The 13,134-nt window shown below is 43.4% G+C and overlaps 1 protein-coding gene across 1 annotated transcript in view; it reads right to left on the minus strand.

The window, feature by feature from the left end:
- SNX16 (sorting nexin 16) overlaps positions 1-13,134 on the minus strand; it is a 696,777-nt gene that overhangs the window by 34,943 nt on the left and 648,700 nt on the right. The gene's annotated exons all lie outside the window — the stretch shown is intronic.

Raw genomic sequence — 13,134 nt, forward strand, 5'->3', positions numbered from 1 at the left:
AAACTGGACTGCTAACATCTCTTTCATGTTGATATGTAGATGCTGTAGTCTGACAGGCCACTTGTCTTGCTTTCCATTTAGATGAGCTCCCCAAGCAATGTCTGAGGCATCTGTCGTTAGAATCTGACTCGCCTCTGGCCGGGTCACAGAGAGTCCCTTGTTTAGGTGACATTCCTGAGCCCACCACAAAAATTCCTTTTGAATGCAAGGTATTATTTGAATGACAGTGTCCAAATCCTGGCAGTGCTGTGTCCATACATTTTTGAGATACCATTGCAGCTTCCTCATATGCAGTTTGGCATTGGGAAGCACCAGAATACAAGATGCCATGAACCCTAAGGCTTGAAGGACTGTCCTTGCAGTCAGCCCGGACTGAAGAGATAGTTGATGGAAGTAACTGGAAAGATTCTTTTGTTTGTCCGGGGTTAAAAGGCCATCTGGGCTGCTGTATTCAGTCTCACACCCAGAAAGCACATGTCTTGAGAGGGTACTAGACTGGACTTTATTTCGTTCACAGAATACCCTAGGCATCTTAGCACTGCTATGACAGTCCAAATGCTGTAGAAGGTCTTCCTTTTCTTGAGCTAGAATCAGGCAGTCGTCCAAGTAAGGATAGATTTGAATTCCTTTTAGCCTGAAGTAAGCTATCACTGGAGCCACAACCTTTGTGAATACCCTGGGCGCAGTGGATAAGCCAAAGGGCAATGCAGAGAACTGATAGTGAGAATTTCCAGCTCGAAAACGCAGATACTTCCTGCAACTTAGTCTTATAGGCACATGAAGGTAAGCTTCCTTGAGATCTAAAGTTACCATCCAGTGATCTTTGCCCAGCAGAGGTAAAAGCTGTTGTAACGTCAACATTTTGAACTTGGGAATGTCCAGATAAGTGTTGAGGATAGATAAATCCAAAATTGGCCTCCACGTGTTCCCCTTCTTCGTACTAGGAACAGACGAGAATAAAATCCTAGGCCCCTTTCTGGCACAGGAACTGGCTGAATGGCCCCTATTTGGAGCAACAGAGAAATTTGCTTGTGAGCCTCTTGTCTTTGTAGAGGAGGAATGTCTGGCATGCCTTTGAAAGGAGGCAAGGTATGGAAATAAAACCTGTAACCGTGGTGAATGATATCCAGAACCCATCTGTCTTGGGTAATTAAATCCCAATTTTCTTTGAAAAGAGACAGCCTTCCTCCCAAAGGTGCTGCCAGGCGAGAATGTACTGGCAGCTGAAAAGGCAGGTCATTGGGTCTGCTTACGAAAGGACTGACCCCTGCCCTCACCAGAAGTCTGAGCAGGGGAACTCCCTGTCCTAGACCTAAAAGAACCTTGAGCTCTGCCCCTACCACGTCTAGACCTACCTCTAAACTGGGAATCATAAGCAGGATAAGTCCATCCCTTAGTAGGCCAATTTCGACTAAACTTCGGAGGCTGCACCTGCAAAAAATCCTTAACAGTTTGCATAGACTTAGCCTTGTCCTCCATTTTCTTTAAGACTGCTTCCACAGGCGAACCAAACAACACATCAGACTGCAAAGGAGCATCCAAAATCCTTGTTTTAACATGCTCAGCTAAATTCTGATCTCTCAACCAGGCATGCCTACGAAGAACAGAACCAGTGGCAGCCACCCTCGAGGAGGCCTGCACAGCATCAAAACCACATTGCAAAGAATGTTTACCCACCTGTTCAGACACATGAACTAAATCCTGCAACTCTTTACACTCAATACCTTCTGCCAGAGCATCCACCTTAGATTTCAATTGTGAAAGGAGATAATTCTGATATTTTAACATGTGAAACTGACAATTCAACGCCTCATGGCTAAAGTGGAAGAAGTATACACTTTCTTTCCCCATCTATCCAAAGCCCTTGCCTCTTTATCAGGTGGAACAGGATTTTTAACAACAGAGGCCTTCACACCTTTAGGCCCCTGAGAGACAGTTTCCGGGTCTGCCCTAGGACTCTTAAAAGATACTTATGAGCTTCAGGCACCCTATAGTACCTATCCGGTTTAACTGGGGCAGGAGGCAAAGAATCAGGATTCAGGGAAGCCTCTGCAAAATCATCTTCCACCACATTCAGAACAGGAGGTATAGCTAAAGGCCTATGCTGGGGTAAAAACAAGAATTCCCTAAGCCTCTTCCTGGAATCAGAGAAATCTTGACCTTCCCATTTAAAATGCTCCCTCATGGAATGCAGAGTCTCTGAAAATGAAAAATCCTCAGGAGGAGAAGCAGAAGGAGTAGAATCATCCACATCAGAATCAGAATAAGGAGGATACTCCTGCAAGTCTTCAGCCGAAGACTCAGAAGCCTCCGAACATTGCTCAAAACTTTCAAACTCAGTTTCCACCCTAGGCCTCTTATCAGGAGGGGGCATAGAACCTCTAATCATAGTAATCAAATCCTCTGCCATTTTAAGCATATGTTTCTTAGGCAAAGACCCAGAAGCACTAGGAGAAACCCCACTGAAGCTGAACTTGGCCTGCCTCTCAAAGAAGCCTTGGAAACAGAAGGGAGGCCCTAACCACCTTAGGAAGAGAGGGAAGAACAGCCACCTGAGAAGCCCCCTCAGCCTGGCCTACTTCCTGTGAGGATACATCCTGTAACAGTAAAGTCTCTCCCTGAGACTCCAAAGAAACACCTGGCAAAACCTCCGCTCCACTGAGCCTTCTAAAGATCCGACGTCTGGGACTGTCGGTTCTTCCACTCTAGGCTTTGCTGCTTTGTCCTTGCGCTGTTTGGTCGAAGCGGGCGCCGGAGCATCCGGCGGCATTTTATAATTACAACGCTTCCCAAAAACTAACCTGGCACAGTCTAACCTTCTCTTAATAGTGCGTTTGTTAAATCTAGCACAAGAGCGCATCCAACAACGCCGTGCTCAGGCCCTAAACAAGGTATACACAAAGTATGGTAATCCCTATGAGGTATCTGTTTCCCACAAGAAATACAGTTATTCACTTTTTCTGACATCCGGTTAAATACTGAGGCAAGAAAAAACCAAAATATTCCCCAACGGGGTACTTAGCCAACTTTGATTCGGTCTGAAACTCTGACTTCAGAAACTTTCAGAACGCCAACCTGCACTCGCAAAATTGCTTCTGCATCGGACCATGCGGCAAAAAAAGACTCAGGATATGACGTCGGTCATGCGCATTAGTACCCTGACGTACTGACGTCAGTCTAATGCGCCCTGACCGACGTCAGCCATATACTTTGGTATTCAGGCCGACTGGACAGCGGACTACCCCAATAGTTAGGACTGCAGCAATGTGGAATGAAGAACATCTCACCAGCCTGAACATAAACCCCTATGTCATGAGATGGGTTGCCAATTGGCTTACAGACAGAACTCACACGGTAAGAATAGCGGGCTCCAGGTCTGACTCTAAACCAGTCACAAGTGGTGTCCCACAAGGCTTGGTCCTGGGACCCCTACTGTTCAGCACATACTTCTCAAAAGTACAAGCAAATGCAGGACGACTACGGCTAACCAAGTTCACTGATGACTGCAAACTGGGACCCATAATTGACTTTCCGGCTGAAACGGTCATTCTCCAAAAGTGCCTTACTGAGAGACGGACACCTGGTGTCAAAGTCATGGTCTCAAGCTAAATGCATAGTCATCCCATTTGGAAAAAACAAAACACCCATGAATTACCACATAGGTGGCAAGTCCCTTAATACAGAAGAGGTAATAAGAGATCTGGGGACCCAGGTAGATAGTAATCTCTCCTTTGACAATCATATTGCCAAAGTAGCTAGGAAATCCTTCTATGTAGCCCATCTAATTACTAAAGGGTTCGCATCTAGAAATAAAGAGGTTATAGTGCCCCTCTACTCGTCACTCATCAGACCCATCATAGAGTACAATGTCCACATTTGGGACGTACCTCACAAGACACTTCCAACAGCTGGAAAGACCACAAAAGTACCTCACCAAGAGGATTACTGGCCTCAAACATATGTCCTATACAACCCGACTGGAAAAACTCCAGCTGTACTCAGTGGCATATCGCTTACTCAGAGGTGATCTCTGCTTGACTTACAAAGCCATGTCCAACTCCACATTGATGGGCATGCTCCACCTAAAGAAATCCAAGTCACAGCGAGCCACACGCTCTAGTGAGCTAAACCTCGCCACAACAATAAATAGAACATGCTGGAGGAATAGATTCCTGTCACAGAGACTCCCCATGCTTTGGAACAAAATTCCTAACTACATTAGGCAGAGCCCCTCACTAACACTCTTCAAGAGAAACCTTGACGAGTGGATGGGTAACAGAAAATACACCCCTGGGATCACTTCATTGGTTTCTGACAGAGGCTCAGTTAATTAATCAATGGGGTAGTGAAAACTGACATACTCTGGCTAGGCTTATAAATGCCCTCGGGCAGATAGCCTAGAACCTACCTATGAACCTATAGGTCATTTTCTGCTAATTTGTAGACCCAAGAGCATGAATGATCCAGGACCCAATATTCAAAATGATGCAATCTGTTCCACTAACTTCTTTCCTGGGAACCAGACGCGGTGCTCAGTTAAGTGAGTGAGGTGCACCATAAAGGTTGTGCTGGAAGACTACTTAGCATATGCAGTACTTTTTGACAAGTTAATTTACATAAATCATAAGCATACTCAAAGTGGACCCAACTTTAATACTGCTCCAATTTATTTTCAGTTATCCTTATGCATTCAACTGCTTTATATACCTTTCTTGGCTTTAAAGTAATCAGCCACCTCTGAAGAGGAACATTACTTGCCCAGACAGTCCACTCCAGTTAAAACCAAGGGATGGCCATTTTTCTCAAGTGCACTGGGAAAGAGGGAAGGGAGACAAGTAAGTGGCGAATGGCTATGTGTGTTTGATGATATCCTCAGCAGACGTCCTATCAGGTAATGACTCTGATGAAGTTTCACCTTATGGATCTGCAACTGCACACATCCAATAAAGAAGGCAAATGTACAGGGAAGGAAAAAGAGGGAAAGCCAGCAAATACACATATCTGCAACAGATGCTGGTGATGTGGCAACTTCAGGGTAAAATCTAGTAGGAGCAGTATGCTTTTACCCGAGTTACCAGAAAGCACTGGACATCCTTGAGAGAAGGACTACTCCGAGGAGGTAAAGTCCAAGTCTGAGCTATGACTGTCAAAAAAATACTGCACTCACTTGTATTTTCCTTGAGCAACTTTAAAGTTGGTTTTATATTTCATTTTACAAAGTACATTTCATAACTTTATTTTATTGTTCAATTTAAAATGTGTCTGGTAATTTATTCACGATTAGTGTAAGCATGTGTATTGGAATGCTGAAGTAATATCTAATCAATTCAGCCTTTTGAAAAGTTACTGCTTAAGCTATTGTTGCCTTACAGACATTTAATGGCTAGCATTTTTTAAAATTTAAACAGCAAATGCACTTATGCCAGTGTGTCAAGCTGGTAGCACCATTACCACTGAGACAAGGAAAGGGATATTGGTACTGGACATAAATCGTTAACAATTCTGAAAAATATGTTGCATATTTTATTTGCAAAATAATCATGGTCAAGTTTCAGTTACTGCTGGGAAGATTGTAATGTACTCAGACTGTGGTGAGTAAAATCCTGGAAAATCATTGACAATAACATTACTCAAGTAGCTCTACAGTATGCAGCTCACATCAGTGTAATATTACTCATTACCCCAGGCAGCACTATACATCCATCATAGTTTAAGAGAAAATGTTCCTCGTACATTCATTTGTTGCCAGTGGTACAGATATAAAGGTCCATACTACCCAATATGAATTAGCAGCAGAGGTGTGGATCATGAAACTATAGCCTCTTGTTCATTAGAGAGAGTATCTTTAAGCAATTCATCTCCTGACAGGGATGATTGCTTTTCGGAAAAGAACTATGCACAAAACTTCACTGAAGCCATTCTTGCAGGCTTAAAAGGAGGGGCAATCTTTTTTTTAATTACCAAACTCAAGTTTATAGGGAGGAATGGGTATCCTCAGTGGCCCTAGGTGGAGTATCCCTTAAGAAAAATCTTGATGGCTATGATGGAGCAGAAAGGGGGTGGGATCTATTGATAGGCAAGCAAACATGGCTGACAGACTTACTTAAAAGAAACAAAGATGGTCCTGAGCAAACAATTCTAAAATGTACTGAAAGATATGGGAGACTGAAGCAGATACAGGTTGTGTGTATCTGCTAGTACACCAGGTAGAGAGCCTCTTTATTTAGCTATGTAAGACTTCCTACTACTTGGTTTTCAATCCTCCTGCAGTGTGTGCAACACCTCTCATGAGTATAAATGTTTTGTAGGGACTAAACTGAAATCATGCACCAAACTCTGGACTCTTGAGGATGGATAAATATGTGACCTGCCTTGCTGAGTCAGGAAGGTGAAGTGGGCACAAAAGACCAATGGATCCTCTCCTCTCATTAGCACTAGCTGTGAGAACCTTGCTCATCATGCACAGTAGGGCTTTAATAAAGTGGCTTACTTCATCTCTTCTTGCCTTTAGAATCATCTGCATAATGGCAGATTGACAGAAGATGTGCACAAGCTTCTGGTTCCAATGGATGGAGAAGACCTTTACTGTTTAAACCAACTGTGAGGGAACCTGCAGCAGAACTGGTTTTCTTGATGGAAGTCCTAAGAATCAAAGAGGTCTACATTGAGGCTTACAACATTGAGGGATACAACACTTATGCTTATGACGACACTCCTCTCCATCTTCTGTTCACGCCACTTGCTGAATGATGTACTGACTTTATATGTTCAAGTGATAACCTGTGGCATTCAGTGAATCTGGAAAACAGACTACCTGACAATGAAACTTTAGCTGTGATGTCAAATCTCAAGCTATCAGGGTCCAGATTACACAAAGAGTGGGAGGGAGTATACTCTGGGTTCCTATCACGTAGTCAAACTTTTACAAGTTCAAACCTCATATGGTCGAACCCATAAGTTTGAATTTGTAAAAGTTTAAGCGTTTCAATGGAAATCTCCATAAGCGGAAGTTTTCATTTTGTTCAATGGGGTGCGATCTCGGGGTTGGTATATTTAAGTAGCGGAGGGTGTGGGGGGTGCAGGTGGGCTTGTCCCCCCCACCCCCGCTTAAAACAGTTTTTGTTTTCCATTGCTTTTTTTTTTATCCATAGTCGAAGTTTTGTAACTTCGAACATAATGGTTTGAACATTATGTGTACGAAGTTATAAGACTTTGACTATGTGATATAGACCCATATACTCGTTTGTTGATATATCACAAACATGGTGTCATATATTATCATTAGTAGGGCATAGAACACAATCTTTAAGATCTAAGTGAATAAATGATTATCACTTTTGCATTTATATGCCTATTTCTGAACTTCTTGGGCATGGCCCCTGCACTCATAGGCTGCTGGTCCCCCTCGCCCCAACCATGCATAGATAGTAGCCTCCATTTCTAATGACTGATTCATAGGTAGGTACTAGGCTATTGGACCTAGGGCCTATACAAGCCCAGCCAAAAAGGTACCCTGGCTTTTGCCACCCAAGAAAATTATTTTCTTATGCCACTGTCGAGCAGAGCCACAGAAGTGATCCCCGGGGTAAATTTCCTATTTCCCATCCAATCATCAAGATTTTTCTTGAAGAGTGCTAATGAGGAGCTTTGTTTGATATAGATAGGTAGTTTATTCCAGAGTATGGGAAGTTTCTGGGACAGGAATTTATCCCTCCAGCATGTTCTGTTTATTGTGGTGACAAGGTTTAGGTCCCTAGAGCGTGTAGCTTGAAGGGACTGGGATTTCTTTAAGTGGAGCATGTCCAACAGCTCTGGGTTTGTCATAGCTTTGCATGTTAGGCAGAGATCACCTCTGAGTAGGCGATAAGCGACGGAGTAAAGTTGGAGTTTTTTGAGACGGTCTGCATAGGGCATCTGTTTGAGGCTGGTAATCCTCTTTGTGAGGTTTTTCTGCGGCCTTTCCATTTGTTGCAGATGTCTTGTGAGATACATACCAAAAGGGGCGTTGCACTCTATAATGGGTCTAATGAGTGATGAGTAGAGGGGACAATGACCTCTTTTTTTCTGGATGGAAACCTTTTGTGATGAGGTGAGCCACGCAGAAGGATTTCCTGACTGCTGTGGCGATGGGATTATCAAAGGAGAGACTACTGTCCACCTGTGTTCCAAGGTCTCTTATCACACCTTCGGTGCTAAGTATACTACCGCCAATGTCACAGTTCATGGGTACAGAGTTTTTACCAAAGGGGATGACAATGCACTTTTTGGCATTGAGCTTGAGGCCATGGCTTTGACACCAGGCATCTGTTTCAGTGAGGACCTTTTGTAGGATGTCCACAACATTAGGAGTTTCAATTATGGCTCCTAGTTTGCAGTCATCTGCGAACTTCGTTAGCCAAAGACCTTCTGTGTTAGCCTGTACTTCAGAAGCCTGTACTTCAGAGAAGTAGATACCAAACAAGAGAGGACCAAAGACTGAACCCTGTGGTACTCCACTTGTCACTGGTCTGAAGTCGGATTTGGAGTCTGCTACTTTCACAGTGTTGGTTCTGTCAGTGAGCCAGTTGGCAACCCATCTTGTCACATAGGGATTTATACCTAGTTTAGTGAGTTTATAATTCCAAAGTGGGGGATAGTGTCGAAAGCCTTGGCAAGATCTAGACAGGCTGTGTGAACCACTTTACCCTCGTCTACGGCTTTGGTGACTGCTTCAAAGAAGTCTATCAGGTTTAGGGGACATGATCTGCCTTTTACAAACTCGAACTGGGTGAGGTCCAGAGTTTGGAGATTACCAATGTCTTTGTTTTTAAGTTCCCATGATGATACGTTCTATTGCCTTGAAGATCAGGCTCGTCAGGCTAATGGGGCGGTAGTTCCTGGGGACCGTGGTGGCTCCCCCTTTGTGGAGTGGGATAACCGTCACTGTGCGCCATTCAGTGGGCACAAAGCCCGAGGTGAGGCTATGACTGAACGTGGTACTTGGGTGGGGAGCCAGTTCATTCTGTAGTTCGTGTAGAACAAAGCTTGGGATGTTGTCTGGTCCCATGGATGCTTTGTTCTTGGCTTTGGAGAGTGTGTTTTTTACCTGTGCAGCCTTGATTACAGGAACTTTGCATTCTTCTGGTATAGAGATGCGCCCCTTCAGGGGGTGAGAGGGGTGTAAAGTTAGCACTGAACCTATCTGACAGGATGTTAGCAATATCAGTTGGGTCTGTATATTTAGTGCCATTGTGCTATAACTCAGAGCAGATCTGAATGTTGCCATTGAGATTCTTGACATAGCTATAGAATGCTTTGTCGTTGTCTTCAGAATCAGTGGTGATTTTGTTTTCGTAACTAGCTTTGGAGGATTTTATCAGGGATCGCAGCATCTTATGGAGGCTGACCAGGGAGCTCCTCCACTCATGGGACTTTACTCACAGTTTCTTCGTTCTGTTGTAGAGTTTAAGGCAGGGGACCACCAGATTGGCTTCCTTTTTTTGGAGGATAGTGTCTTGGTTCTGTTTGGGATAGCATGATCGTTACACTCTTCTAAGTGCTTATAAAGTGCAATTGTATACGATTCAGTAGTCATAACTGTATTGTCCCCATCTTCATGGGTGCGATGAAGTTCACCGCTTCTGTCTTAAGAAGCATGAAGTTGGCTTTGGAGAAAATTTTTAACATGGTTTCCTTAATGGGGGGGTGGGGGCAGGATGTGGATATCTAGGGTGATTTAGCTTATGGTCGGATCAGACCAATGATTAGGTTTTGAGATGACAAAAACAAGACAGGGCTTTGTCCTGGCCTGCTCTGTTTATCAGATGAGCTCCCTACTGCTGTCTGGGATATACAGTGGATATAAAATGTGTAGACACCCCTGTTAAAATGCCAGGTTTTTGTGATATAAAAAAATAAGACCACAATAAATAATTTCAAAACTTTTCCTACCTTTAAGGTGACCTATAACCTGTACAATTCAGCTGAAAAACAAACAAATCTATTAGGGGAAAAAATATAAAACGTACAACAAGCTGGTTGCATAAGTGTGCACACCCTTAAACTTATACTTTGTTGAAGCACCTTTTGATTTAATTACAGCATTCAGTCTTCTTGTGTAGGAGTCTATCAGCATGGTACATCTTGACTTGGCAATATTTGCCCATTCTTCCTTTCAAAAGTGCTCCAAATCTGTCAGATTGCGAGGGCGTCTCTTGTGCACAGCCCTCTTCAGGTCATCCTACAGATTTTCTATTGAATTTAGGTCTGGGCACTGGCTGGGCCATTCCAAAACTTTAATTTTCTTCTGGTGAAGCCATTCCTTTGTTGATTTGGATGTGTGCTTGGGGTCATTGTCGAAAGGTGAAATTCTTCTTCATCTTCAGCTTTCTAGCAGATGCTTGAAGGTTTTGGGCCAAAAGGGACTGGTATTTGGAACTGCTCATAATTCCCTCCACATTGACTAAAGCCCCAGTTCCGGCTGACGAAAAGTAACCCCAAACCATGATACTGCCACCACCCACCATGCTTCATCATGGGGGTGGTGTTTTTTTGGTGATGCAAAGTGTTATTTCTGTGCCAAACGTAGCTTTTGGAATTGTGGCCGATCCCTTTGATGCTTTGTAAGCTCTCTGCAAACCATGGCGTTTGCTGTAGCAGGCAACTGAGTAAATGTCAAGAAAATCCTACTAGGACAGCTGAACTTTATTTGGGGCTAATCAGAGTCTCTTTAATTGATGGCAGGTGTGTACCCAAACAGACTGCTGAAGCACCTTTTGATTTAATTTCAACATTCAAAAGTATTAGTTTAAAGATGTACACACTTATACAACCAGCTTATTGCACTTTTTTTATATTTACTCCCCTAACAGATTTGTTTGTTTTTCAACTGTATTGTACAGGTTATAGGTCACATTAAAGGTGGGAAAAGTTTTGAAATGATTTATTGTGGTCTCATTGTTTTATATCACAAAAACCTGGCATTTTAACAGAGGTGTGCACACTTATCCACTGTAGCAAGTTTAACATTTTAGAGGTCAGTGGTGCTTCTCATACATTTTATGGATGTTGGCCGGACATGCTATTCACTGGTTTCACATGGGGTCTAGTCATCGCATGGGTTCTTCGAACAATCTGTTGGGAATAACTGAAAAGAAGGATCTTACTCTGACAGGGACTACCCTTCCTATCCTGGTGTCCACCACCACCACCTCTTAGGGTAAGAATGTGAGGTTGATAGAGACGCCCCCCTCCCCCGAGTTGATGAAGTTATGCCAGCTGTCGATAAGGACCCTCAAACTCCCCCAAGGTAGCCTGAATCAGACAGCTTTCCAAATACTGGTAAATGAGGATGCCTCTCTTGTCCTCAGGTAGACAAAACTCTCAATAAAATCTGGGTGTACTACACAGGCCAAACAGAAGAAAGGTAACCAGGTAATGGGTGGTTCCTACTTAACATCAGGTACTACCTCTGCAATCTGTGGACAGAGCTGCGAAAATAGGTACCAGGTCAATACTCCTCAATACAAGGGAAGTAGGACCTGCACAGCAACCATACAAATAATATGACCGACACTAACTTATTCAATCAAAACAGATTCAGTATGGATCTCTTGAAGCCTTCTTTCTTAGCATCAAGCCCAGTTTTATACATAAATCCCTGCTTTTCTTCTGAGGAAGGATGATTTCTGTGGCCTTACTAGTTAGGGCCTACCTCTAAGCTAAGAGCAGCCAGACAGAGATGGTGCTGAGGAAAAGCAGGCTTGTCTACAAAGGGATAAAAGTCCCTGGCCTCTCATTACCACGTCTGAGGTCAAGAAAAAGGAGTCTTTCCCAAAAAGTACAGGGGTGGGAGGAGGAAAAAAAAGACATGTAGTCACAGTAATGCAAGTTCACTACAATTAAAAAGGAGGGGATCTGCACCCTGTATCCTTAACCCAGTTGTCTATCCTCCTCTCCATCTGTTCCTTCAGGACTATTTTAGTCTTAATTTCCTTTTCTGCTAACTGGTCCATGTTACAGAGATGAAAAGTACAGTTTTGTACCTACCATAAATGTAGATGTTTGAAGATCCACATTGCTGCAGTCCTTACATATGGGTAGTCCGCTGTCCTCGGTCGGCCCGAATACCAAAGTATTAGGCTGACGTCGGTCATGGGCGCTCAGATCTGACATCAGAGCGTCAGGGTATTAAAGCGCATGACCGACGTCATATCCTCAGTCTTTTCTTGCCCCAGATGTCAGAAGGCCCTAAAAAGAAAGGCCACAGCCAAAAATAGAATACTTCCCAAAAGGAACGTACAAATAACAGCTACCACCCCAACCATACAACCATTCCAAACTACAGAGGGGAAGGAGGGAGGGTAAATTGGACTGCAGCAATGTGGATCTTCGAACATCTACATTTATGGTAGGTACAAAACTGTACTATGTTCTTCATCTCACATTGCTGCAGTCCTTACATATGGGTAGAATCCCAAAGCAGAGGTAAAGGGAGGCTGGCAAAATCATAAAGCATTGGGAGCTGCCAAAATGCCCTGTAAGATTGCAGTGGCAAACCCAGCCCTAGATTTGGAATAAAGAGGAAGGTGGTAATGTTTAGAAAAAGTATGCACTGAACTCCAAGTAGCTGCTTCCAAAATGTCTTTAGTAGCTACTCCCCTTAAAAAGCTGTAGAAGTGGCAGTAGCCCTAGTGGAGTGAGGTCTGATTCCAGCCGGAATCTCCTTACCATGATGAGAATAACAAAAGCAATACAAAAGCCAATCCACTTAGAAATAGTTTGTTTTGAAACAGGTTTCCCCTGAGAACCCAAAGCAAAAGAAACAAACAACTGCTGAGACTGTCTGAACCCTTTAGTCCTGCTCAAATAATAACGCAACTGCCTGTGAATATCCAAAGTGTGCACAATTTTCTCCCCTTTATTTTGGGGATCTGCATAAAAAGTAGGCAAATGAATTGATTGGTTCAAGGCCACATTTGAAACCACTTTAGGCATAAAAGTAGGGTTAGTACGCAGAGATACCCTATCCTTATGAAAAATTAGGAAGGGTTCAACTGCCATTAGAGCCTGTAATTCAGAAACCCTTCTAGCAGACGTAATAGCCAACAAAAAAGCAGTCTTCCAAGACAAAAACTTTAACTCAGCAGTAGCTGC

This window comes from Protopterus annectens, chromosome 12.part0, assembly GCF_019279795.1.
Source record: "Protopterus annectens isolate FY-2018-M chromosome 12.part0, PAN1.0, whole genome shotgun sequence".
Lineage (NCBI taxonomy): Eukaryota > Metazoa > Chordata > Ceratodontiformes > Protopteridae > Protopterus > Protopterus annectens.